Source organism: Lepidothrix coronata, unplaced genomic scaffold (assembly GCF_001604755.1).
Source record: "Lepidothrix coronata isolate B3197 unplaced genomic scaffold, Lepidothrix_coronata-1.0 Scaffold106, whole genome shotgun sequence".
Taxonomy (NCBI): Eukaryota; Metazoa; Chordata; class Aves; order Passeriformes; family Pipridae; genus Lepidothrix; species Lepidothrix coronata.
Window position 1 is genome coordinate 1,145,050 of NW_016690286.1, and position 25,748 is coordinate 1,170,797.

At 40.0% G+C, this 25,748-nt stretch overlaps 1 long non-coding RNA gene across 1 annotated transcript; it reads left to right on the forward strand.

Moving 5' to 3' along the window:
- Positions 1–9,808: 9,808 nt before the first annotated feature.
- On the forward strand, positions 9,809–25,437 carry LOC108501694. The gene is made up of 3 exons (XR_001876259.1): positions 9,809–9,870; positions 17,481–17,605; positions 24,823–25,437. It is a non-coding gene; the product is annotated as an uncharacterized LOC108501694 (long non-coding RNA).
- The last annotated feature ends 311 nt before the right edge of the window (positions 25,438–25,748 follow it).

A 25,748-nucleotide genomic window follows, 5' to 3' on the forward strand; every position in this document is an offset into this window, starting at 1 on the left:
ACATTAGGTGAAAGGAGTTCCACTCTGAATATTTGATCTTTTTTTATAGAGATTGCTAGGTTAACTTATCAGTCCTGCAAATGATTTTTGGAGATCCTGACTGGAAAGGCACTGGGGAGCCCACCCTTGCAGACAAGGAGTTCTCAAGAAAGAGGAAGAGCCTATGAAGCAAAGGAGGGTGAAGTTTCTTCGTCTAGGTATTAGCAGTGCAAGTTATGGAGTGAAGGAAAAACATTAAGGAAACAGGAAATATTTATCCTGAATGTGCAAAAGAGAAAAGAAAGGTACAGATTGCATCCAAAATGGCTTACAATAATGAGTGAATTAGGAGAATCCAGTGGTTTTTTCACTCTTGTATGGTCATGAGGGGAATTTTAAACTAAGAGTTAATATCTTCAGGAATCAAAATAAATTATGTCTCTGACATTCCCATACAATGCCTGTTTTTTGTGACATCACACTAAAAATGGTAAGTAGAGTTCCCATTTTCACATCTGTTATTCATATGAACATACACCTGGCAATGCAGTGTGTGCGTTGCTTCAGAGGAAACTCAACCAAACAACTATCACTTTATGCAACACTAATATTCTTGGTTATAAAACCACTACATGTGTTTTATTTACTGTAAATGAAGTGTATATCAGCAACACTGAATATGAAAACAAAATTTTAATGGGTTACTTTTATGGTGCTAGAGCAATGTGAAGAGATATCTGTAATGTGACTTACTTCTTAATATTCAGTAACATAGTTTTAGTTGGAATAAATAGGATTCCCAATAAAGACTTAAATGTCTATTTTCTTCAATTTCTTATTTCACTTTGAGATCTGGAACAACTTTTTCCATGTATTTATGCCAATTCTTTTGGGACTCCTCCAGTGTTATGTTTTAATGCATTCTTTCTCTCTTTTTTTTTTTTTTATCTAGGGTATATCTTAGTGCCTTGCTGTAATTATTTTACACTCATAAACTTAGATGTACTGTGTGACAGTGTATTTTGATTCTGATAAATTTTTCTGCATCCACCACCAATATTTAATCTTTGCATCACTTCTTAACTGTTTCTCACAAATTAACACAGTTACAGATGTGCTTTTTCTCAGAGGAAAATGTCTAATCTGCCTCATTTATAGAACAGAGGAGAGCATAAATTTTGAATATATAAATGAGAGCATACTTAAATGGATATATACTTATATATTTATAAAATATATATTAGTGTATGTTTAGATACATTAGAGATTGCTTCATGATAAGAAGCTTGGAAAGAATCTAAGCGAAAAATTGAATGAATCATGAGAAAATTCCATTTGCTTTCAGCATTTTAGTTCCATTTTGCAGAGTCAAAAGTAGCTTTTTCTTCTGACATTCATCATGATGCAATTTCTCTTTTCAGCTTAGTCGAACACTTAAGCCCTCGCTTGACTCACAGACTGCACGTGTCCACATGATGTCAGTTACTCATACATATTTATTCTGTTTGTCAGTAGATAAACCTTTGTTAGTTTTTATGTCTAGGCCTTCTAGCCATACCTCCGGCGAAAGCCATTAAACTCCTTGCACTTGAAAAGCTCAGACAGCTCAGGCTATGAAAGCAGCAGCAGGTCTGTCTGGACCCCACAAGCTGCCCCCCGGCTTCCATAAGAGATGATGTTATGAAAAGCTACACAACTCAAACCAGCTTCTCTGAAAATGCTTACAGCAAAATTAAACCTTTCCTCATCTCACTGCTTTACCAGAGGCTTCCTTTCTTCCACAAAGTATAGTTTCTCTTTGAAGGCTTCAGATCTTCATTCTGCCCCAGCCATCCCACAGTTGCACATCATTCTCAGAAAAACAGAGGCAGTAGTGCCCCACTGCTGCTCAGGACTCCAGTCTGTATTAGGAAGTGCTCAGCACTGAAGGAGCCCAGAAGTGCCACCCACCACAGGCCAACACCCCCACAATGAGTGTCCTTAAAAACTATCTCAAACCAACTGCAGCATGGCTTATCCCACCCTAGACGTCATCACATATTTACTGCCAAGCATCAGTCAAGAGCTGTGTAATGTGGTGACATTTAAATGCATTTCACTAAAGCTCATCTTTTGCCACGACATTTTTTAGCTTCTTTTCATCTTTATGGGGAGTATAGTACATCTAAACCTGCATTTTATCCTCTTTCCTGTTAAATACACTCAAACGTAATACCACCAGCAGTGACATATTCATGTAAACATTCACACGTGTTTATATTAAACTTTGCTAACACGTCATATTTAAACTGAGTCTCAGATTTTTAATTAAAAAACCCAAAGGGAAAAGAAAACAAACTGTTATGATCAGTTTCTTTAACATTAGAGAGATGCTTCTGCCTGAAGAGACCATATACCAAAATAAATAGTACATATTTTATTTAACAGTAAATGTAAGGTAGAGAGATATAGAAAAAATAGGAAAAAGAGAGAAAGGGGGAGAGAAAAAGAGTGACAGAAAGACAGATTAAGTAGAAAAAGTATTACCACTTCATGGATTCTGACATGGATCCTCTTCATGTGGTCTTCTCAGTGATGAGAGTCCCACTCTTGTCAAAGTGATGGTTGAAGTCTGGATCTGTTGAAGGAAGCCCAGGGTAGTGAGGAAAAAAGCCAGTGGTGGTGAAGGAAGTCCCATGTGGTGAAGGAAGAAGTCTGTTTTGTGAGAGAAGTCTGCGTGATGAAGGAAGAAGCTCGTGTGTGTGAGAAAAGAAGAACATGTGACAAGTGAAGTCTGTGCCACGAGGGAAGAAGCCCAAGTGTGGCTTTCATTGGGTTTGGGCTAGGTGAGAACACCCCTGGTACCACCCCGTGGGGTGGGGAGTCTTGTAGTAGATGATGTAATACTGGATTATGGGATATTTCATGAGCCTTTGACACCTTCTGTAGGAAATAAATAAGATGGCTTTATTACAAGCAGGAGTTTTCATGGCTGCCTCGTGCTGGGGCACTTGGGAGCCATTTTATTTAAAGGATTGGAGAACTAATTTGTGGTCAAGGACTAGTGGACTACTTGTGGTTCTACTTGAAGTTGCTTATTGCCGCTACCTACTTGCTGCTACATACAGTTCTGCTTGGAGTTGCCTGTTGCTCTGCTTATAGTTCTGCCTGCTTACTGCTACTTATTGTTACTTACTGTTCTGTTTGCTTACTGTTACAGTGCCAAGGCAAGCCGGGAAGAAAGTAAGGTGGTGAGACCAGCCTGGGCTCACTGCCAGGGAACCATGCGGCCAGGGGCAGGGAAACAACCTGACAGATGGATGAGGGCAACCAATGGACTGCACCAGAAAGCAAAGATTGCCTTTTAAGGAAGAAAAGAGCGAGGCCTGGCATAGGAGGAACAAGGAAGTGGTTATGCTAATCGAAGGGTCTTAAAAGGGCTCATCCCTCCCATCCAGATGTGCTCTCGAACCAGTTCGTGCATCCAGCACCCTGTTAATCAAGTTCTTCTTTTCACTGTATTTGACCATCTTCTAAATTTTAACTAGAGATATTTCTCATACTTCTAAGATGTTACAGTGTCCACTATGGCCCGTGAGGGGAGATGAATATCTTCAGGCTATGGGTGAATTGTCCTCGATGCTTCCCTGCAGGGGAGTTATCACAGGTGAGTCATTTGGGCAGGGGCAAAGAAACACTACCCCACCTCAAAGGATTTGCCTCTTTCCTTATCTTGTTCAACACCCAGCTTGTAGCCTGAGCTGTCTGGTGTGCACACCCTCAGCACCTGGGCAATTACTTTACACATTGTCAACTTGCACTTTTATTGTCTGAGCCATTAGCATTCCAGTCTTTCACACTTGTGGATACATTCTTCTCCTGGGATATCTGAACAATAGTACCACCTTTATCTTGCCTCAAGTTCCCCTCACAGTCCAATTTACTAGGGGCAGGCTTCTGTAAGACCCAAGCTACAAGCTCACCAAAGGGTTTTACTTTAAAAATATACAAGGTTCCAGCAATATCCACCCTCCGGATTATTAGAAGAGCCTTCAGTTCTTTTAACATCTTAAGAGAGAGCGCAAAGAAGAAAAGCTGCACACATTTTCTCAGGGGGTACTTTTACTGGTAAACTTCAGAAAATAAGGGAACTTGGCAAAAGTTTAAAGGACAACATACAACCAAAATAAAGCATTCCACAAAGCATTGACTTAGCACATGCTAACACATACAATTTAGCAAAATCCAGTCCATCCAGTCCTAAATTACTCAAAATATTAAGAGATTCGGAGAAGAAGTAAAGAGAGAGAAAATGAGAAAATTATAGCTGCCACCAGAGTCCTGTGAGAGTCCAGCTTCCATGTGTCCAGGTGGTAGGGTTTGAACAAAGACTTAAAGCACATGTTTGCTGCTTTTATTTGCTTTGGCCCCCCTATGGTCACACCCCCTGCACCCAGGCAGGACTTCAGGTGGGCTAGCCAATCTGAGGCTGGGTTAGGGGCTCTGAGGTGTGGTTGGGCAGTGCTCCGGATGTCCAGTGACTGACAGCTGTCCTGGGGATGCCCCAGGACACTTGCAGGGTCTGGGGTTTGGGATAGGGCATTACCTGACCTCTGTGAAATTCGACCTGTCCCTCCTCCTCCCCCATTCCCCACCTTGAGTTGGTCCGAGCCAATAATTCATAGAATAATCCAGTGTCTCACAGCTTTGGTGAGCAGTTGCTTCTTTACACAGTTTGCTACAGTGGACAAAAGTCCTTCAGTGATTTTAACAATATTTAAACCATATATCATTTCAGTGTCTCACATAGGCTTTGATAATTTTTTTTAATGTCACTAATACAACAGGTTCTGTTATTTGATTACAAGTGATTTATAAATAGCAGTACACTGTTAAAAACTATCTATTGCATTATATATATATATATATTAGCCCAGTAATTCTGTTTTCCCCAAAATTTGGTGGAATTTCCTTCACCTCCACTATTTCTTCTCATATTGCCCCAGATTTTAGCCAATGTCTCAGTTGCAGATGCTGCAATGGAGAAAGAAACTAAGGTACCCTGGTGTTTCCATCCTTCACTAAAACTAGCAAGACCTCACTTAGTGAGACCATATTACTTGAAATAATGTTTCCCTGGAAAGAGAGGTATACAAAAAGTGGCTTGCTGTCTTTCATTTATTGAGGGGGAGAGATAAAAATGTCCAGATCAACTGTTAGAACTAGAAAGGTTTGGGAACTTTCAATATTGAGATGCAGTTACTGCGTGTAACCCTAGTTTGATGGCAAGTCAAAGTCAGATGGGGCTTCACTCTAATTGTTACCATATTTATTATTTGGACAATTGCCTCTAAAACATGCCAGCCTCTTTCTGATAAGACAAGGAGAATCCCGTTCCCAAATGAGATCAATCTAGCAAAAAATAAAACAGGAAAAACCCCCAAACCTTTAAACACTTGAAGTACATGGTTAGCTGAATATACACAAGCAAAAATGTCTCCAAATCTTTATTCAGGACTCTACACTATTTTAACCTTCAAAAAACTTGGCAACCATTAAAGGTTGAACTGAGTGATAGTTAGATGTGGGTGTTTTCTGGAAATATTTCATGAGGCTCAAAGCGTAAATTCTGTTCTACAAGGACATTAGCCATCTGTCTTTCATGTGGCCTTCCTTCTTTAAACTCATCACATTCTCTTGTCCTATCTTGCTCCAGAATAAATGGCAAACCTGTCAAGAGAGGGGGAGATATTTCCCAAAGTTGTTTATGAAATGACTAGCACCTCCAGCTTCAGTCCTGCCTGAACACTTTCAAGCACATGAAATACAATAATGTCTCAAACACATGAAAAGGGTAAGCACACTCCAGAATTGGTGAGTAATGCTACAAAAAACTACCAAAAAGCAGAGAAGTTCTGTTTGGTATGGCTGCTTTCTAGGTGATTAGTAGTAGAGATTTAAAAAGGTCCTACTTTTCTAAGAAGCCTCATTGCGCTCAATTCACAAGACGGGATTTTCTTCATCCAGCAAGAGCCAGGATAAGCAATCTACCCATCCAGTTCCAAGTTTTGAAGTAAGAGGGTCTGCCATACCACACCAAAGCTTTGAGGAGACTACAGTCTGTGTCTGCAGGAGCAGTTACTTTGTTAGATACACTGGGATCAGTGCCAGGATGTGGATCAGAAGGTTTCCAAAACTCACTCAGTGTCTTACCTGACATCATTAATTCTCCCATGGCAATTTCTTCACTAACAAATTGCAATTGCAAAGGCATTGCAAAGACATTCTCTCCCAAACTGTTTTGGGGGAAGCCAGAGTGAAAATGCAACTACTAAAAAATCATTGCATCTAAGCCAAATATTTTGAATATTTTGTTCAAGCGAAAACTGAAAGATTTATTTCTGTTTTTAAAATTCTTGATTTAAAAAAATTTATGCAAGTAAAATGTACTGGTTATTCTCTGCAGCACATTACACAGAGCCATCTCACCCCCTGAGTGAGACTGCTCTGTCCCCAGGTGTGCCTGTCTCATCGAGGGAAAAGGGCTTGGCTTAATAACGTGGGCTGGGGCCACAACATCTAAAGCTGGCAGCGGGAAGAGCTTGTGCAATTTGCAGAGCCCTTCTTGTCAGGCAGAGCCATAGAGCACCTCGCACCCTGATGATCACCCTACCTACACTTACCAAGTTGCTCAGGCAGGATGGGAAAGAAAGTTTTATGGAAAGTGGATGGACACAGATGTGTGGAAGAGGAAAGGGAGGACAATGACAGGAAGCCACAGCTTCTGGTCCCCCGTGCTTTGTCTGGTGCTGCCCTGACCTCTGGCCGTGACTGCTCACAGCCACTGCCCATCCTCAACATGCCTCTCCCAGTGCTTGCTGATTTTGTCATGATGAGGATGTGTGTGCCACTCTGCACCTGCCCAGCACAGCCAGCACCTGCACCCTCCCAGGGAATCCTTTGCAGTGCTCTCTCAAATGGGACACCCCTTCCGCTCCCTTCTCCCACAGGAGACCACTGCAGTCCAGGGCTACTGGCAGTACCCTGTGTGGGCCTTCTAAGCAAGCCTTGCCCTTCTGATGCTCTCTCTTATGGGACAAATTGGGTCTCAAGGAGGAAAAGTGTCACCTATGTTTCCATCCCTATTTGATTTGATTACCTTATCTTAACATTTTTACTATTAAAAAAAAATACAAAAGAACCACCCAACTTCCAAGTATTAAAAAAAAGCCACCTTTCCTCTTTCTTTAATATAGGCTTACAAAACTCTCAGTGTTTTTTAATGCTTCAACAGACAGTCATATATTTTTAACTCGCCATAAATTAATATGCTTTTAGCCAAAATAGGTCTTGAGTCATGTTTTCATAAGAAATTCTCTGGATCCCCAATGCAGGAAATGTGTGAGATTCCTGAAGAAGATCAGTATTAGCAGAGCAAGGTGATGATACTCAGTCTGCATCTCCAGCTTTTGTTATTGGGATGACAAAGGTTTCAAGGCAGCTTAAGTTTGAGGTATTCTGGCTTTTGATGTAAGTTTAGTAGTTCACATGCTCCAAGAATTAAATTCTAATAATTTGCCAGAAGGGTTTTTTATTTAGGGCAGAGAAAAGAGGAATTGGAAATAACAGCCCTGACTTAAATCCTCATATATTTTTTCTTGTTTTTTTTTTTTATTTTTAAGTATATACCTTGCAAGTTGCAGATATGATATGATATGATATGATATGATATGATATGATATGATATGATATGATATGCTATGATATGATATGATATGATATGATGATATGACATGATAGGGGGAGGAGAGAAAATTACAATTAAAAAAGTACAGGAGAACAAAACCTTCTCTCCCCTTGGACATTTCCATATAATTTACAAAGCAAATTCCTCAGGTCAGAGTCTCATCCATGGGGATTTTCCACTTTCCCACTCCGGAGGATCACAGAGGCAATTGCACATCAGTACACACTGACCCCCACAGAGAACAGAACTGTCAGATAAGATTGCTTTCATTCTCCTCAAGCTCCCACAAAGGTACTGAGTGCACAGACCAGTGTTTGTATTACACTGTGAAGGGAAAGATTTCAGCCAAAAGAAGCTGGCAGCCACGGCTTTTTAATGAACCGTGTGCTGACAGGCCTGGTTGTGAGCTGTTACAGATGTGCACTGGATAGTCTAATGAGATGCAGGAAATTCAAGAGGCAAAAAAACCTCTTCAGATTTTCTGGTGATGGTGGTAGGATCAAAACCTCTTGTCTTTTATCTGGCATCGCCAAGCAAGGGGTTATGCTTACTGTCCTTAATAAAAACATTACCATTTGGGGTAAAGGCACTGGTGCATGTTGATTGCCATAACAGGGAATAAAAGAGGGGATGAGTCACTAGCCAAGAATGAAAACACAGGCAGGGCAGGATCCTGCAGTGGCACATTAATTATAGTAACATTTTCTGTGATTCCCCTGCTACGTAACCACAGATGCCAGAGCACGAGTGGGGGCTGCAGTGCAAGGAGATGGCCAGGAAGAATGATCTGGCAAGGAAGGGAAAACAAACCCTTAATGAGGAAACAAAAACTCCAGAAAAATTCTCCTTGCTGCAGAGTGGAGTTTCCAGCTGATGCATCTGGTGTGGAAGAGGCACCTTTTCTCAGTGCTTTAGCAGAGGAGTGCTCTGGTATTTCTCTTAGAGCATGAGTCAGATGCAGGGGTTGCCAAAAAGCCATGCCAAGTCCTGTTCTCAGTTACATATGCCCACAACAATATGGCACATGAGCAGATAGTATCTCAGCACCAACTTGACATTGAAGCAGCTGTGGGCTGCTCTGTGCAGCTCTGCAGCTCCTCCATTTCACCTCTGTGCTCTCTCTGAAGTCTGATTAGCAACTGGATTGCAGATGGTATTACAAATTGTCAAGCCTGCAAATTCAACCAGATCAATGGTAAAGGTCTGTTTTTACTGTTATTTGACAGACTAAACTTATTTATAACTATGTAACTGATGAAGCACTAGACAGCAGATGCCCCAGTTTACTTGCTCTTTTTTCATATGGACAGGCTTAGATATAAAAAAAGCATAGACAAGAATCCATGAAATGAAACAGGACACATATACAGACCTTCTCCGTCTGCCAGAACTGTAAACTACATAAGATATGCAACACTGACATCTATTGGTACGCAAACTGTGTACTGATCCCTGTTTGTTTATTCTGTGGCAATATTTTTAGCTGTGTTCGCAATGCCCTGAGGGTGTGTGCCACGCTGTTGCGATAGCACACTGCCATCCTGGGGCACAGCTTTGTAAGCTGGCAGGGCTGCCCAGTAAAGAGCTTCTGGGATAACTTACCATTAGGACACAGAAATTTAGTCTCAACTGTGAATGGCCTATTCTCTTTGCACAATATGAACTGTGGAGACTCCATGCTTCTGCAATCCCTGCTCGCAGTGTACCCCCTCTTTTTGGTGTGTATTTTTCAGACACTTACACTTGTGTAAACATTTGTAGCAAAAATATTTTCCTGTGAAGTTGCATTGTGGAGGGAAACAGACTTTAAGAATTTCTTCTCTCTTGAAAACCCAGTGGTTCTCCAAGGATCAGAAAGTTAGAAGCAAACTGCTAGTAAAACTACTTCCTCTTTTTGGCTGTAAAGTCCTTGAGGCTCTGTGTAAGTCCAGCCCTAGGGAACTATAGTGATCTTCAACCTCCAGATTTTCCAGCCCATGAAGCAATTGCCAACTTAAGAAAGTTCTGGGTTAGTGTTTTTAGATTACCTGATTTGCCACACACATACGTTTAAATGTGACGAAATTTACACCACAGGAGTAACTTTTCTGAGGAAGAGTCACAGGGACTTTTGCAGTCAGCTCCTGTGCTCCATCTCTTTGTCAATAAGCCTGTGCGCTGAGAGGGTAAGTGAGATTTTTGTCAAGGTAATAGTTAACGTGGGCATTAGAGGCTTATCTGTTTCTCCTTGCCTGACTGTGGACAATAAGCAGGCAGTTTTATTCCCTTCCTTACTTACTATTACATTGTTCTCTCAGCTTTTCTGATTTAGAGTGGCATGTTTTAAGTGTTTGGAGGTTTGTTTCTAACTGAAGCTGCCTGCTTACTGAGGAGCCAAAATCATGATTCTAGTTGAGTATGTGGTTTAATAACTACTATTAACTCCTGATGATTTATTATTTTTTCCATAATTATACCTAAACTTCATAGTTCAATGCAAGAGGATAAACTGAGTTCCTGGAATAAGTGCGCTTGAGTATTTCAGGAGCATTGTTAAGTTAAATCCCCTATTTTTTTAGGTTTATTGTGATTTTTTAGACTTCTTAAATTATTTTCTGATTATTTCAGTTCCAAGTAATTTACCTAGCACCATGTGTCTTTGAAGAGATGGAGGGAGAAGCTTAAAGAATTATGTACTTTAACCAAGAGACATTGGTTTGCTTTCCTTTTGCCAGCAGAGAAGCCTAGGAAAAACAAGAAGAGATCCTGTATAATTGATTACAAAATGGATATTAATTTCTATTTTACCTATTTCTTGAAATAAAGTGTTGCCAAATTTTATTAAATGAATGAGTTCTAGGTTTCTCACATCTAAGTCAGCTGTCTGTAAAGAAACCTAAGCTGAGTAAGATTGCACATCATGAACTTCATGAAATCTTGTGTAACAAAAGATGAGAAGGAAGGAACTGTGAGAAGACTGGATTTCCATTGTAGACTTATTCATTGCTGTTGCCCAAGAAGTGGTAACTGATGCATTTACTGCTAATGACTAATAAAATAGAGCACAAGCAGAGACAAATGCTGCCTGTAGAAGAGAGTAGCTTTCCTATGTAGCAATGCAAGAAACCCCCACTGAGCAGTCAGGAAACCTGTAGCATCAGAGCTATCCTGGATGAACAGTTTTATGTATACAGGACACAACAATGCCCCCAGGTGAAAATTTTTTCCCTCTTACCATGAGTTATCATCCTGCTAGGTGTCATCTCACTAAGGAGTCCCTAGAACCAGAGCTGAAGGCAAAGGATAGCAAATTCCAGACATTTTCACAAAGCTTCATTCCCTTCTTCCTTTTCTTATTGAAATTAAAATATTGCTTTTATTCAAGTGTTTTCAACAGATCTCGTAACTGGTTGTATTTGTGAATCCAGACATGTGGGTTTAAAAAATACCTCCAAGCTAGAGGCCCTTGATTCTAATTGTAAACTGAATCAGTGTTTTAGAAGCTACAATGACACATATCTATTAGATGACCCACCATCATAAAGAAAACAGAAGAAGCCAGAGTCAGCAGCATACCTTGTCAATGACCTACACTTCTTTATAAAATGCCTATTAAACAGCAATGTTTTCTTCATCAGTTACACAGATAATCTTGTCCTTCAAAAGTCTCTGCAACTGTCTGGTTGCAAAGACAATATACTGGGGTTCAGAAAAACGCTTCTCGTTTCCTCCTTGCCCTCTTTCTCACACATATCCTTACTTGATAAAGCTACCCAGCACAATGCTTCTTGCAAAGCCATCAACAAAACCATCCAGTCACCAGCATAAGGATTAGGGACACCAGGCAGTGAAATACGAACATACAGACAAATGTGAGGAGGAAAAAAACTCACAGAATAAAAGGGTAGTCCAACAGCTTTTCTACTTCGCTCTAAATTTAATTTTATTTTTTTTTTCTGGGGGTATCAAAACTACTGCTCATAGAAAGACAGAATTTTTTGAGTTGGAAGGGACCCACGAGGATCATCAAGTTCAACTCTTAGTGAATGGCCCATCCAGAGATCAAACCCCCAAGCTTGTTTTCACTAGTTTGAGCTTGGACATGGGAAGAAGTCCTTGTCTGTGGTTTTGTCCCTAAAATGAAGTTTTGGCAGATACTGACATGTGACACTGGTTGCTTGAAGATGGACATTATTGCAAAGAGAGATGGACATGCAGCTTTTTGTAATTTTTTGATTCTTTAGTTTTTTCCAATATGTTTGTAAATAATGTTGTTTTATAGGATTGAGACAGAGGGTCCCCCTCTAGCAATGCTTACCCATGTGTCTTGATGAGATCGAAGCAAATTACAGGAGAAATATTCTAAATAAAAAATCTGTTCCAAAATGTATCATGTCTTTCTTTAATCCAAGTACAGCAACTTTTGTAATTATGTAGACAAAAATCTTGTAATTTAAAAATAAACTGTTACATTGTTTCAGAAAACATCTTCCTGCTCCAAGCTCCATACTGTCCTCCAGCACATTTTCCCCATAATCTTGAATTTATTATAAAGTAGGATGCTTATTTTTAGGGCACAGGGTCATAAGTTTTATATTCACTTTTGGCAGCATGGTTCATCAGAATTTTATTGTAAATTCACTAAGGCATAGGCAAAAAAAAAAAAAAAAAAAAAAAAAAAAAAAAAAAAAAAGGTGTGAATCCAGAAAAGCTTCTGTATAAAACTAAGATATCCCACTGAACTTATGCTTGGCAAACTATTGATTATATGCTCAGGTTCAAACATCTCACCAAGAAACACAAATAAGATGCTAATAGGAAAATCCTTTCAACACATCGATTAGAGAGTTGGCAGAATTTTGAAATCCTGTAGGTGTCAAGATTATTAATATTGGAGAAAGGAAAGGTCTGTGTTGAATCTGTTCAGAAAATAAATATAATTTGCTGGTATTTTAAAGGAAAAGTGTAAAAAGACAACAGTGCTCATACCATATTCTGACCCACATCTCTGCACTCTTTCTGTAGAAACACACACATACGTATATCTCCAACCACAAGAAAATAGTAATTTTATAACACATACATGAGTATAAATATAACACATGCAATGATGCATTCAATATATTTAACATACTACATGTGATAAACATATATCATAAATATGTTGTAGCATTTATTTAACTTCAAATACGTAAAAGTGGGTGAGTAGATTCATCATTTCAAACAAAAACCCCCAACTTTTTAAAGTCATTTACAGAATTTTCATAGAATTGTAAAGGTTTGAAAAGACTTTTAAGATCATCAAGTCCAACTGTCAATCTAGCATTGCCACCATGTCCACCATTAAACCATGTCCTCAAGTGTCATATCCACACATTTTTTTTAACATGTCCAGGATGGTGACTCCACCACTTCACTTCAAATAGAAACATTTTTCCAAAGAATGTACTTCCAACCATAGCTCTCTGAAACTCGGGTTGTGTGCTCTCATGTGAGTTGTGTCATCTACGAAGATATACTAATATATATGTGTAATTTATAAATTAACAGTCATAGAGGTGCTCTAATACCTGGTAAAAGGTACCAGTGAAATAGTGATTTCTGGTTTGAGCTTCTGCTTTATTTCCAAGAGTAGTGGCGTGAATCACTAGTCTTAAATGAGAACTCAATACACCATAATACACTATCTGAATTTAAAGGAGTTATAGATTTAATTCTGAGATGTCTTGTGACTGGGATATGCTGGTGGTGGTGGCCAGTCCCTGTATTATACCAGTAAAAAATTGGTTTTTTTCTGGATTACCAGATCACAGAATCACATAATCACAGAATATGCCAAGTTGGAAGGGACCCACAAGGATCATTGAGTCCAACTTTTGGCTCTGCACAGGACCATCCCCAAGAGTCACACCATGTGCCTGAGAGTATCATCCAAATGCTTCTTGAACTCTGACAGGCTTGGTGATGTGACCACTTCCCTGAGGAGCCTGTTCCACTGAGTGAAGAACCTTTTTCTAATATCCAGCCTAAACCTCTTCTGACACAACTTCAGGCCATGCCTTTGGGTCCCATCACTGGTCACCACAGAGAAGAGATCAGTGCCTGCCCCTCCTCTTCCCTTCATGAGGAAGTTGGAGACTGCAATGAGGTCTCCTCTCAGCCTCCTCTTCTCCAGGCTGAACAGACTAAGTGCCCTCAGCTGCTCCTCATGCGGCTTCCCCTTAAGGCCCTTCACCATCTTCATCGCCCTCCTTTGGATGCACTCTAATAGATTAATATCTTTCTTATATTGCTGTGCCCAAAACTGCACACAATATTCAAGGTGGGGCCACTCCAGTGCAGAGCAGAGCAGGACAATCCCTTCCCTCTACTGGCTGGCGATGCTTTGCCTGATGCCCCCCAGGACACAGTTGGCCCTCCTGGCTGCCAGGGCACTGCTGACTCATATTCAACTTGCCTTTGACGAGGACCCCCAGGTGCCTTTCCACAGCAGTGCTTTCCAACATATCATTCCCCACTCTGTACATACATCCAGGGTTGCCCCATCCCAGGTGCAGAATCCAGCACTTTTCCTTGTTGAACTCCGTATGGTTGGTGATTGCCCAGTCCTCTAATTTGATGAGGTCTTTCTGCAGGGCCTCCCTGCCTTTGAGGGAGTCAACAGCTCCTCACAGTGTCATCTAAAAACATGTTTAGTATCCCTTGCAGTCCTTTGTCCAAGTCATTCATGAAGATGTTGAAGAGCACAGGGCCTAAGATGGAGCCCTGTGGACCCCCCCTAGTGACAGGTCCCAAGTCTGATGTTACCCCATTCACTGTTACCCTCTGTGCTTGATTCATGAGCCAATTGATCACCCACCACATGATGTGTTTATCCAGTTGTGTGGTGGACGGTTTGTCCAGAAGGATCTTGTGAAAGCTTTACTGAAATCCAAAAAGATTACATCAGCTAGCTTCCCCTGATCAACTAAGTGGGTTACCTTGTCATAGAAGGAAATCAGGTTTGATAAGCAGGACTTCCCTCTCATGAAGCCCTGCTGGCTGTGATCGATGACAGTGTTGTCTTTCAGGTGTTTTACAATATCCCTGAGAATAATCTTCTCCATAAGTTTACCAGGCACTGAAGTGAGACTCATGGGCCTGTAGCTTCTGGGGTCCTCCTTCTTGCCCTTCTTGAAAATCAGGACAATGTTCACCAGCTTCCAGTCATCTGAGACCTCTCTGGATTCCCAAGACAGCTCAAAAATTATCAAGAGAGGTTTTGCAAATTACATCAACCAACTCTTTGAGGATTCTTGGATGAATCCCATCAGGCCCCATAGATTTGTAGGGAGCCAGCAGGAGCAGCAGATCCCACACAATTTCAGGGTCAGTTTGGAGCTGATCATTCTCACAGTCATGGTCCTCCAGCTCGGAGCACTGAGACCCCCTTGGTCCATCATCTGTGTTGAAGACAGAGGCAAAGAATGTGTAAAACACTTCTGCTTTTGTCTGTCCTTGTTTGTGAGGTGACCATCCTCATCCTGTAATGGGCTAATGATATTTCTATACTGCCTATTGCCATTAATGTATTTGAAAAAAAACTCTTTCTGTTGTCCCTCACATTTCTGACAGCTTCAACTCCAGTTGAATTTTGACTGCATGAATTTTCTCCCTATAGCAACAAGCAGCATCTCTGAATTCTTCCCGTGTCACTTGACCTTGCTTCCACTGGGCATACACCTTCCTTTTTGCCTTGTTTCCAATAGAAGATTCCTCTTAGCCAAGCTGGCCTTCTGCCTCACTTGCTTGACTTCCAACATTTGGGAATTGCCTGCTCCTATGCCCTTAGGAGGTGATATGCAAAAAGTGACCATCACTGATGGACACCAGCATCTGCAAAAACATTTTCCCACAAGACCTTACTTACTAATTCCCTGAGCAGCCTGAAGCCTGCTCTCCTCATGTCCAGAGCTGATGTTTTGCTGGTACTTTTTCCCTTGTCAAAAGAGATTTTAAACTCATTTGGTCCATGGTCACTGTAGCCAAGATGGGTGCCAATCTCCACTTTGCTCATGAGATCCACTCTGTTGACAAGCAGTAGATCAAGGAGGGCATCTTTGCCTTGGGACCTGTTCCATAACAATGTCATCCACATTTTTTAGGAATCTTCTGGCTCAGTTTGTACCAGCTGTGTGATGCTCCATTAATTTCTGGCGAGTAGAAGTCCCTTATAAGGACAAGGGCAGCTGACCTGGAAGTTTCCCTTAATTCCTCAAAGAATAATTCATTGGCATCATCATCCTGGCTGGGAGGTCTAAAGTAGACTTCCACGATGATATTTGCATTATTTATTTGCCCCTAGATTCTTGCCAGAGACATTGCCAACTGTGAGATCTATACATTCTAACCCTTCTATTACACACAGTGCCGCCCCTCCACCTCTTCTGCCCTGCTTGTCCATCCTGAAGAGCCTGTAACCTTCCAAGAGGGCACTCCCACCAGGACTCATCCCACGAGCCACAGGACTCATCCTACCAGGTTTCACTTATGGCAGTGAGGTCAAATCTCTGGGACTAGGCCAAAACTTCAAGCTCCTCTTCTTTGTTCTTCGTGCTGCGTGCATTGGTGTTGAAATATTTCAGGTCATATTCATTCTTGGGCTAACACAAAAAATTTCCTCCAGAAACTTTGAGCAAATACTCAGCTACATATTTAAAGGTTGTTGTTATCTAATCTGGTGATTTAAAATTCATTTTTTTCTGATGTGGGAAGAGTTCATTAAATTAAGTTACTGATTACAAATTACACTTTCCCTTGATTCCTCTCATACATATTTACTCAGTAAATTCCTCTTGCAATTTACTCAGTAAAATAAATTTAGGATTGTCTAAGCTATTCACACAATACTAAAAGATGATTGAGTCATTTTTAATCAGTTTCTTCCTATAAAAACAAATTCATAATATCTGTTTTCTGCCAAGTAAAACATTCCTCTGATGCACCCAGAACATCTCAGATTTGCTCCCTCTGGGCAGAATCACAGATGCCATTTCCTTTGCAGAACAGAGATTATCCAAGCTGAGCCCACAAGTTCCCTGACCATGGTCATTTCCATTTCTCTGCTGTCTGACCCCTTTGTGATTCTGCCTTTCCCACATACATGACATCATCAGCTTCCTGGAAAGCTGAGATAATACCTTAGTAGTTATGTAATGCCTACATTATGCAGTCATGGTGGAGGCAATTGCTGCTCCTTTCATTTTCTATCTCTTTGTCTTTTTAGAGGAATATTTGCCCTAAGACTGTTCAAATCTTGATAGCTTTTGCTCCTTCTAAACAGAAATTCAAAGAGAATTCAAATTTAATCCCTGAGCTCTATAGCCCAGTTGAATTCACTGGATATTCAATCCATCTGAATAAAAATTTATAATAAACTGTTTCAGTTAACAGTTAACATACTTATAATCCTATTGACAGGTGAACTCAATGGAGGAATGGACTATGAGGGTTGGTAAAGGATTCCATTTGTCTCTCAGTTTTAAAAGCTTATCCTATCTATTGCTAACTTCATGTTGTCAATCATCCTAAAAATTAGTTCAGGCAAATTTTTTCAAGACTATAGTCTCTACTCTCATTACGGTTCTGAAGCATCTTCAACCGCTTTTTAATCTCTGTCTTGGAGATTTCATTCCATTCCCATTTCCTACAGTAGAATTGAAAGTAAAGAGGTGTAGGTTTTTCTCACTCTGCAGTGCTTGCCATTTTTTATACTGACACCCTTCCCTTCCACCATACCTCTGGCTGTTCTTTTCAGTTCACAGGTATGTCAGCTGGGGATATCACCTGGCCTCCTAGCACAGTTTGGATAAACATACTCCGTAAAACAACAATGTAGAGTGCTGGTGTGGTTTTATTTGCTTCTAGAGGCAAAATACAGAGGTAAGAAAATGCAGATCTGAAGGTGGAAAAGGTATCAAGAGGTTGATTTCAAGGGATCCTTCAACCCTCCAATTTACAGTGTCACAGGACAGACTCATCAATGTTTGTGGGATCCCCAACTACTATCAGCAGCAAAGGTTCAGGGCCAAAGGGAGCAATTATTTCAATGTGCCTTTGTCCACCATGCACAAAGTCAGCAACTTGGCTGTAGGACTTTGATTTAAACTGGGATTTCCTGACATAGATAGCATAGCAGGTTACGTCTGCCAGAGGAGGTGGCAGGTAGATGGTCTTTCTCTATGTTTTACTTATCAATCCCTAAGACTTTACTCTCACAGTGTTTTGCACCAGTTCATTCTCTACACCTTTTGCTATGAGTTTTCTTGTAAAATAAAGGACAACAGTATTATTTCTACCTTTAGGTACAGTCTGAATAAATCCATTTTTCCAAGTTAACATTTGCTTTAATAAACTGAAGACAGTATTCCTGCAGCTATCACAACACAGTAAAGAAAGAATACCCAAGTTAAAAATAGATTCATAGTCTCCCATGGCAAAAGGCGGGAAATTGGTTGCAGTTGAACTAATATTTCTCTTGAAATGGTATGTAGCTGCCATTTGCTACACAGCTTATGCTCATCCCCAGGCAATTCCAGATGCCTTTGGAAAACCACCTGAAACTTTGTGCTGCACTGCCTATATATGGTATGATTCCTCATGCTTGTGGCTCTTTGGTACGGAAGAAATGTGTGTCTTTATAGAAGTGACATAGAAAGTGCCTATCGTTTAAGATGATTCATTTGTAGTATTTCCCCTTTTTGAGTGAAGAGTAAAGGAAGTGAATCCCAAAACGGGGAACTTGCATCCAGGCTTGTAAATTCTTCTCTCTTGGATCTTATAAATAGGTAAACAGAATCAAAATCACAAAAAAAAACCAAAAACATGCATCATACAGTACAATGTAGGCTACCATACAGACATAAGGCTTTAAACAATTTTTGGAAGTAGGTATCATATATCATTTTCAGTTATAACCAAAGCTTGATTTGCCAGTCAATGCAAGATTATAGATGAAATAATGATTTTTTACAATGTAGCCAATATAAAACTTTTGATAATAACATATACTTATGTTAAGCTGATAAATATTAGAGAATTACCTTCTTGTTCATCTGTTTCTCTACAGGAGATGAGTGACATTGAAACAATCTATTCATCAGTTTCTAACATTTTTGCCTAGAAAACATTCTTAGTTTAAGCTTCATCATTTTTACCTCTCATGTGGGCATTATTTTACCTGGCTTTAGCCATCCAGAATTTTGATGTCTAGCCTAAACCTGTCATCTACGCTTCTTTTGTGATGAATGCAGGGAAAATAAAGATGCCTAATGAAAGATGGAAAATACTGTCTTATGGGGTAACACTTATATAGGTGAATTAAGTGTAAGAAAATTAACAAATTTTAAGTCATTTGATAGGCATGTGTATTCTTCTGCAGATCAATCTGTAACACAGCAAAATACACTCAAGCCTAAGCTCTGGTGGTGGGTGCTCTTCCATGAAAATGCACAAGGGAGTTGTTCGCCCTCTGACCACTTGATACATACGAACATGTATGTGTATGTATATGTATATAATCACTTTCTAGCTGTTACCTGCAGGCATATTTGTGCACCCACCTAAAGCAGACAAACCATTACCTAAAGACTTGATTAGTCTGATATCAGGTTTCTATATCATATGTATCTGTGTGATTCAGAGATGAAAGACCATAAAATGGATGAACAAGTTGTAACTGAAACAAGACGAGAAAATATTTATGTTAACCTAATGGATCTCATGTTATGATATTCAAATATCTTTCTTCCTTGGAAATGAATTTACACAAAGATCAATATTGAAAATTGAGGGTTTTCTCATGTATGTGGTGGAGTTTTGTGTGATTATCCATAAATCAGTTTATCTCTAAAATTTAGCTTCTCTGTAAACTCAATGAAATGAAAACCAAGGGATGCGGATGCACACTGAATATAGAGAAATTAAGATCAACAGGGTAATAAGAACAAAGTCCAAAGCTACAGAGTGGCTGAGTGAATGTAAATGAAGCAGAAAAGTTAAACGGACATCAGAGATGTGAAGGGGAGTATATGCCATTCCCAAGTGGGTGGCATCTGCCTCCCTGCAAGTCCAGTGAAATACAGGGGGGAGGAGGCGTGTCAGTGAGAGTGTGTGCGCGCGCGTGTGAACTTGAACCAAACACTGATTTTCTGCAGCCACCTTGTGTCGAAAATGGATATTGCAGCTCTCAAAATCTGTTTTTGTAAATCCAGTGCCCTGCTTCAGCGAGGTGCTGCACCGAAGTGCATTGAGGCTCATAATTGTCGCTGCTGTTGCTAGGGAACCTGCTAAAGTGTGGAGAGTTATGTCGTTGGGAAAACACTCTGAATTAGGGTGAATTTTACTGATACTCAGTTTTTAGGAGAAAATGTCACATAGCAAGAAAACATTACATTTAGATCCTATTTCTTTGCAGCTTGAACTTTGCAGAATCAAAGGGGATCTTACCATTTGTCTTAAAACTCAGTTAGGTCCTATTAAATATTATTTTTTCAGAATGCAAAAAGTGCAAGGTCTTATAGTCTTCTTTTCAAAATGGGCTACCATTTTGGCTGAAAAAAGAAATCCACAGAAATCAGGGCTCAGAAACCAGAAATAGCTATTGATTGAGCTTTAGTGTGCAGTCCCAAAATTCTTTTACTAGATAACACTGCATCTGCTCCAGACACAGGCAACAAGATGCTAGCTTACATTGGACTAGGAAAAGTAAGTGTTTTGTCATTGATATAACCCTCATTTCTCTTTTCTCCAATCATGCATTTAATTTAAATTCAGAGACAAGACACAAGTGACAGTTATCATTTTCCACGACAGGTTTGTAACGAGAGCAAGAATTATTTCCCATTTAGGGCAAAAAGCTGTCTACTGTTCTTCTGTGACAATACTCTCATCTCTTCCACTTCACTACCACCGAAACAACTATTTCCCCTTGGCTCATCTAGCTGGGGGGCTAGGCTGGCACCATGTGATAGCCATCAAGGTGGAGAAGCCCTCGATGCAACAATCTGACAGTTTAACTGCTCCGAGTGTTTAACTCCCAGCAGTTCACCGGGAGGAAAACTGAGCCAGACGCATTTTAGAACAAGTTTTTTGTCTCTGCTCATAGAGACAGGCTGCAGGTACTAACCTCTATGTTTGTTTGTTCCTGGAAATTTGGGGCCTACTCTTATGTGAGGTGAATAGCTTTTCTCCATAAATTACCAAATTCTAGACTCTATATTTTTTCTGTGGCTGTGGAAGCCCAAAGCTGCCTGTTTAAGGCAAACACATTGCCTTCAGCCAGATAATACTGAGGAACATTTACCAGTGGCAAATAACTAGTGTCATGCTGCTGGAATTGGTGAGACACTGGGAGCAGATGTGTCCTTCACTAGTAAGCCAGTCTCTATAGAAATGCTCCCAACTTTGTACCTCGTGTCTGGGCTTTTCAACAACATTTTAAAAAGACATAATCCAAGAAAAGAAGAACCAGCAAAATAAGCCAAAAGAGAAAGCAGGCTCCAGCCTGCCCGGGAAAGAAGAAGGTTGTATTTTAAGTCAGTTGTGAGACAATCACGGATCATAAGGATATTCAGTAAATGAGATCAATGGGATGTAACAGCTGTATCAATATGACAAATTGGAGGAATTACTCCAAACCACCAAGCAACAGGGGACATGAATTACAGTTTGGTATTTCATTTACAGGCCAGGCGAGGTCAAACTACTATTATTATTGCTCATTGGCTTTCCACTGCTCAGACTGCAGATGTAGTAGTGGGCACAGTGGTTGAAATGGGAACACACACAGAGCTGATGGAGAAAAAGGAGCCATGTTATTCACTTGCAACCTCACAGGTACATTTATTTTCATTGCTATTATTACTTACACAAACACAGTATGCAGGATGGATGCATCATGGATCAAATCCCCACTGACCCATATTTTTTATATGGGAGCTGGAAATATGACCCTGCATAGATGCATTTGTTACTCAGCAATTTTACAAATGCTGGTTTCTTTTATGCACCACGGTGAATTTGTTTATTTCTGAATGGCTCAGATGACCTTTAAAAGACAAGTTGGCTCATGATTCATGCATAATCTGGGATGTATTTTAAAGTGACACTTAAGCACAGATGCAGACACACCAAGCGACCTAGCAGCTAGATCACGGCTGTCAGCAGAAAAACCCTTTGGTGCTCTGCTGTCAGTGCTGCCAGGTACTGAGATACATCCAAAATCAACTCACTCTCAAGTAAGGTTGCAATGTCCTGGCAACACCTGTAATCTCAATTAGAAGTGTGGGTGAAGGTTTCCACAGTTCAGAGTGGGCTGTAAAGACAAGAGCAGCAGCTGAGGCGGTAACTCTGAGCCCTACCTGTGCTGTAGGAGCCAAACTGAAAACAAAAGCAAGAGAAGGACACAAAAATCATACCAGCCAGCACCTTTTTTTTGTGCAGATATATTAACAGCTTGGACCTTTTTCCCATGCTGCTCTGCCTCCGACAGCAAAATGAAAAGTACAAATGAAAGCATAGGAAAGGCAGAGAGAGGCCAAGTATGGGCAGGTTCTCCACCACTCCATTTAATGAGGTTTGAGCAATTGCTACTTTTACAGGCAGAAAAATGCTGGCAACAGGATAGGGGGTAGAGAGGCAATGTCTTGACCCAGTACACTGTCAGTTCACATACTATTTGTAGGAGCACAACTTGAGACAATTCTGTTTAACACAAGCAAGTTAAAATGGACAATAAAAGCAGGGGACTGTATTTCCAGGGGTTACTTAAACACAGTTTAAAAGCTGTGTTTTGGAAAATTACTTTAAAACATATACTTATCTGGCCCTGCCCAGGAATGCCATGTAAGCCATTTAATAGGTTCTGCTATGGCTGACAGTGTGCTGTGGCAAGGACGTCTTTCAGGCACACTGTCTAGAATTAACTAACTTAGATATTTGGGGGAGGAGGGGGGAAAGGTTGATAGAACTAGAAGTATTCACAAAGGAAATGATTGCAAAATTTTAAGGATAAAATCTTGCTCTACTTGACCTTGATCATAGCTTCGGTAACCTGTAGACACTGACAAAGATGCACTTGCAAATTGCAGCAGCCACCAAACACATTTCCTCAAGAATTTAAGAAAACATTTAAAAAAATGAAATTAAAAGTTCCCAATGAGTGAAAGAATCTATTGTTTGCTTGCAAACTTTGTCATTTGAAGAGGTGCTAAGTAATTACATCATTGTAGTCAATGGATACCTGCAGGAACCTTTCAAAATCACACAGAATTAATCTATCTGAGGAAAAAGAAGTACAGTTTTCTTAGGGCTTGAAAAAACATGTTTGCCTTGGTTTTATACTGTAGACTTGTATGTGGATTTTCTGATAACGAAGGAAAATGTTTCTAATGTTACATAGAATCATAGAATCGTTATGGTTAGAAAAGACATCTAAGATCACTGAGTGGCATAAGCAGTAGCTTTTAGAAATAGAGCTCATTCAGTGAGATGAATAAATGTAGAACTGAATACCCGAGTACTTATGTGAAACTACAAAGAGAAACAAGTCAAATTTTGACAGCCACAGTGACCAACACAATACATTTCTGATTGATTGAATTTTTGCATGTCTTATGACATAAATTAGTTTGAATGGATGTTACTTCTTAGAGGAATTAATGATCACAGAAGATCCTAAGGGTGGACCAAGCATCAACAGATTGAAACCCAATGGAGCAAATGTGAAATCGTGCTCCATAATATGAACATGAAGTAGAAGAATCAGCCCCTCAGAAAGTAGTGATCCACACTGGCTAAAAGGTCCAGGGGTCTCACTGAACACTAAAATGAAGAGGATAAACATTTGTCAAACAGTGTAACTGTGGACTCTCCATCCTTGGAGCTGGTGAAGACTTAAGCAGTGAAGCCCCAGGCAGCTGACTCTGAGCTGACTCCACAGGGTGGACTGAATGACCTCTGGAGATTCCTTCTGATCAACAAGGTTCTGTGAATTTATGACTGCCAGTGATAGCTCCTGCATAACACTTCCCCTTTCATACTGACATCACTTCTTCAGAAAAACACATCAACAACTATTTCCGTAGTGATCAGGAGGACTGTTTCCTTTTACTAAAATTAGTGTCATTGTTACTCGTGGTCCTTGGGTAGCACTATGGATTTAATCAGGCCTGTGTCCTCACCCTTGTTCTCTGCTGCTTCAGGATTCTTTTGTTTGATTACTGCTGCGTGTGCTGAGACAACATTCAGATCGGTTTATCTTAAAAAGTAGAAATAACTGCGATTTCAAAGTATTTTTTAGTTTCTTATTTCTGAAGATTAATTAAGCGAGTATGAATGATCACTTATTGGTCTGTGAGGACCGACCACAGTTTGAAAGGTGACTGGAGTAACAGGACTATTGTTTCTTAGATTGATTCTTTATTAAATATTATTGCCATACAAGGCTCCAACAATATCCACCCTCTGGACATATTAGAAGAGCCTTTGGTTCTTTGAACACCTTAAGAGAAAGTGCATAGGAGAAAAACTGCACACATTTTCTCAGGGGGTACTTTACTGGTAAACTTTAGGAAATAAGAGAACTTGGCAAAAGTTTAAAGGGTAACATACAACCAAAACAAAGAATTCCACAAAACACTGACTTAGCACATGCTAACCCATACAACTTGGCAAAATCCAACCCATTCAGTCCCAAGTTACCCAAAATATTAAGACAGGAGATTAAAAGAAGAAGAAGGAAGAGAGAGAGAGAGAAAGCACCAGAGACTCCTGTGCAAGTCCAGAACCCAAGAGTCTTGCAGGGGCTGGAGTATGGGATAGGGTATCACCTCATCTCCATGAAATTCAATTTGTCCCTTCTCTGAGAAGGGAAAACCTCTGAAAAGAATCTGGCTCCAACTTCTCTGTATCATCCTATTACTTAGTTGTACACAACAGTCATTGTACTTCTTTTCTCCAAACTGAACAAACTGATTTCTCTCAGCATCTCAGTAGCTTCTCATGCACAGTGTTCCAGAGCCCTCTTTATCTTTGTAGCCTTCTGCAGAGCTCACTTCAGTATGCCAATCCCTTTTTTTTTTTTTTTTTTTTTTTTGCAGTGGGAAGCCCAGGATTTGACACAGTGCTCCTGACATGCTCCCAGTTTCTGAATAGAAAATAATCATGACCCTTCACCTGCTGACTGTACTCCTTCACCTTGTGCTGTTGCCTTTCTTTCCTGGAAGGGCACGCTGCTCCTCATGTCCACCATGTTGTCCAGTAGGATCCTCAGATATTATAAAATAAGGAAGACTGCTGACTCAGTTAGCGACAAGCTGAAAACTGGCAGTTAGACAGTCTCACTTAGGACAGTCAAAGCCATGGCCAAGAAACCTTACAAGTATAATAAAAAAATTATATGCATAAAAAATTTTTTTATATGACTGAAATATGTGCCTATATGTGTGTCTAAGCATATTTAAATACAAATACTCAGTGTAGATAAGCCCAAAATGTTTATGTGAGTTCTTAAGCAAAACTATGACTGCTTATTTTGAACGAAGCTACATATAATCATTGTTCCTATTGCTGTTTTTCCTATGCAAATACTCTGTGCAAACATAATCTGTTCCCAAAATCAGTATCCTAACTTCACCAGAACATCCTACTTTAATTCTCCTATCAGCAAGAGTGAACGAATTTTACTGATCAGTCTGTTAGAAAAAAAAGCCAAGTTAAGATTAGTATAAACCTAAAAAAAAATTTCCCCCATACATGCTGTACATGATCTGGAAAAGTCCTTTTCATTTCCATACTCATTCCATTTGGACTTCCTTTTTAATATTTCATCTAAATATTGATCTGTGGAAAACAATTTCCATAAAAGTACTATATATAAATGTCTAATTTAAATTGCAAGTTTCTCCATTTTTCTAAAGCAGCAAACAGCCAAATCCTATTACCCTGAACAGTTTGATATCATAAATATTTATCCAAGCCCAGTGGTTATTTATTATAGTGAGGTTAGACTACGTCTTCAACCCAA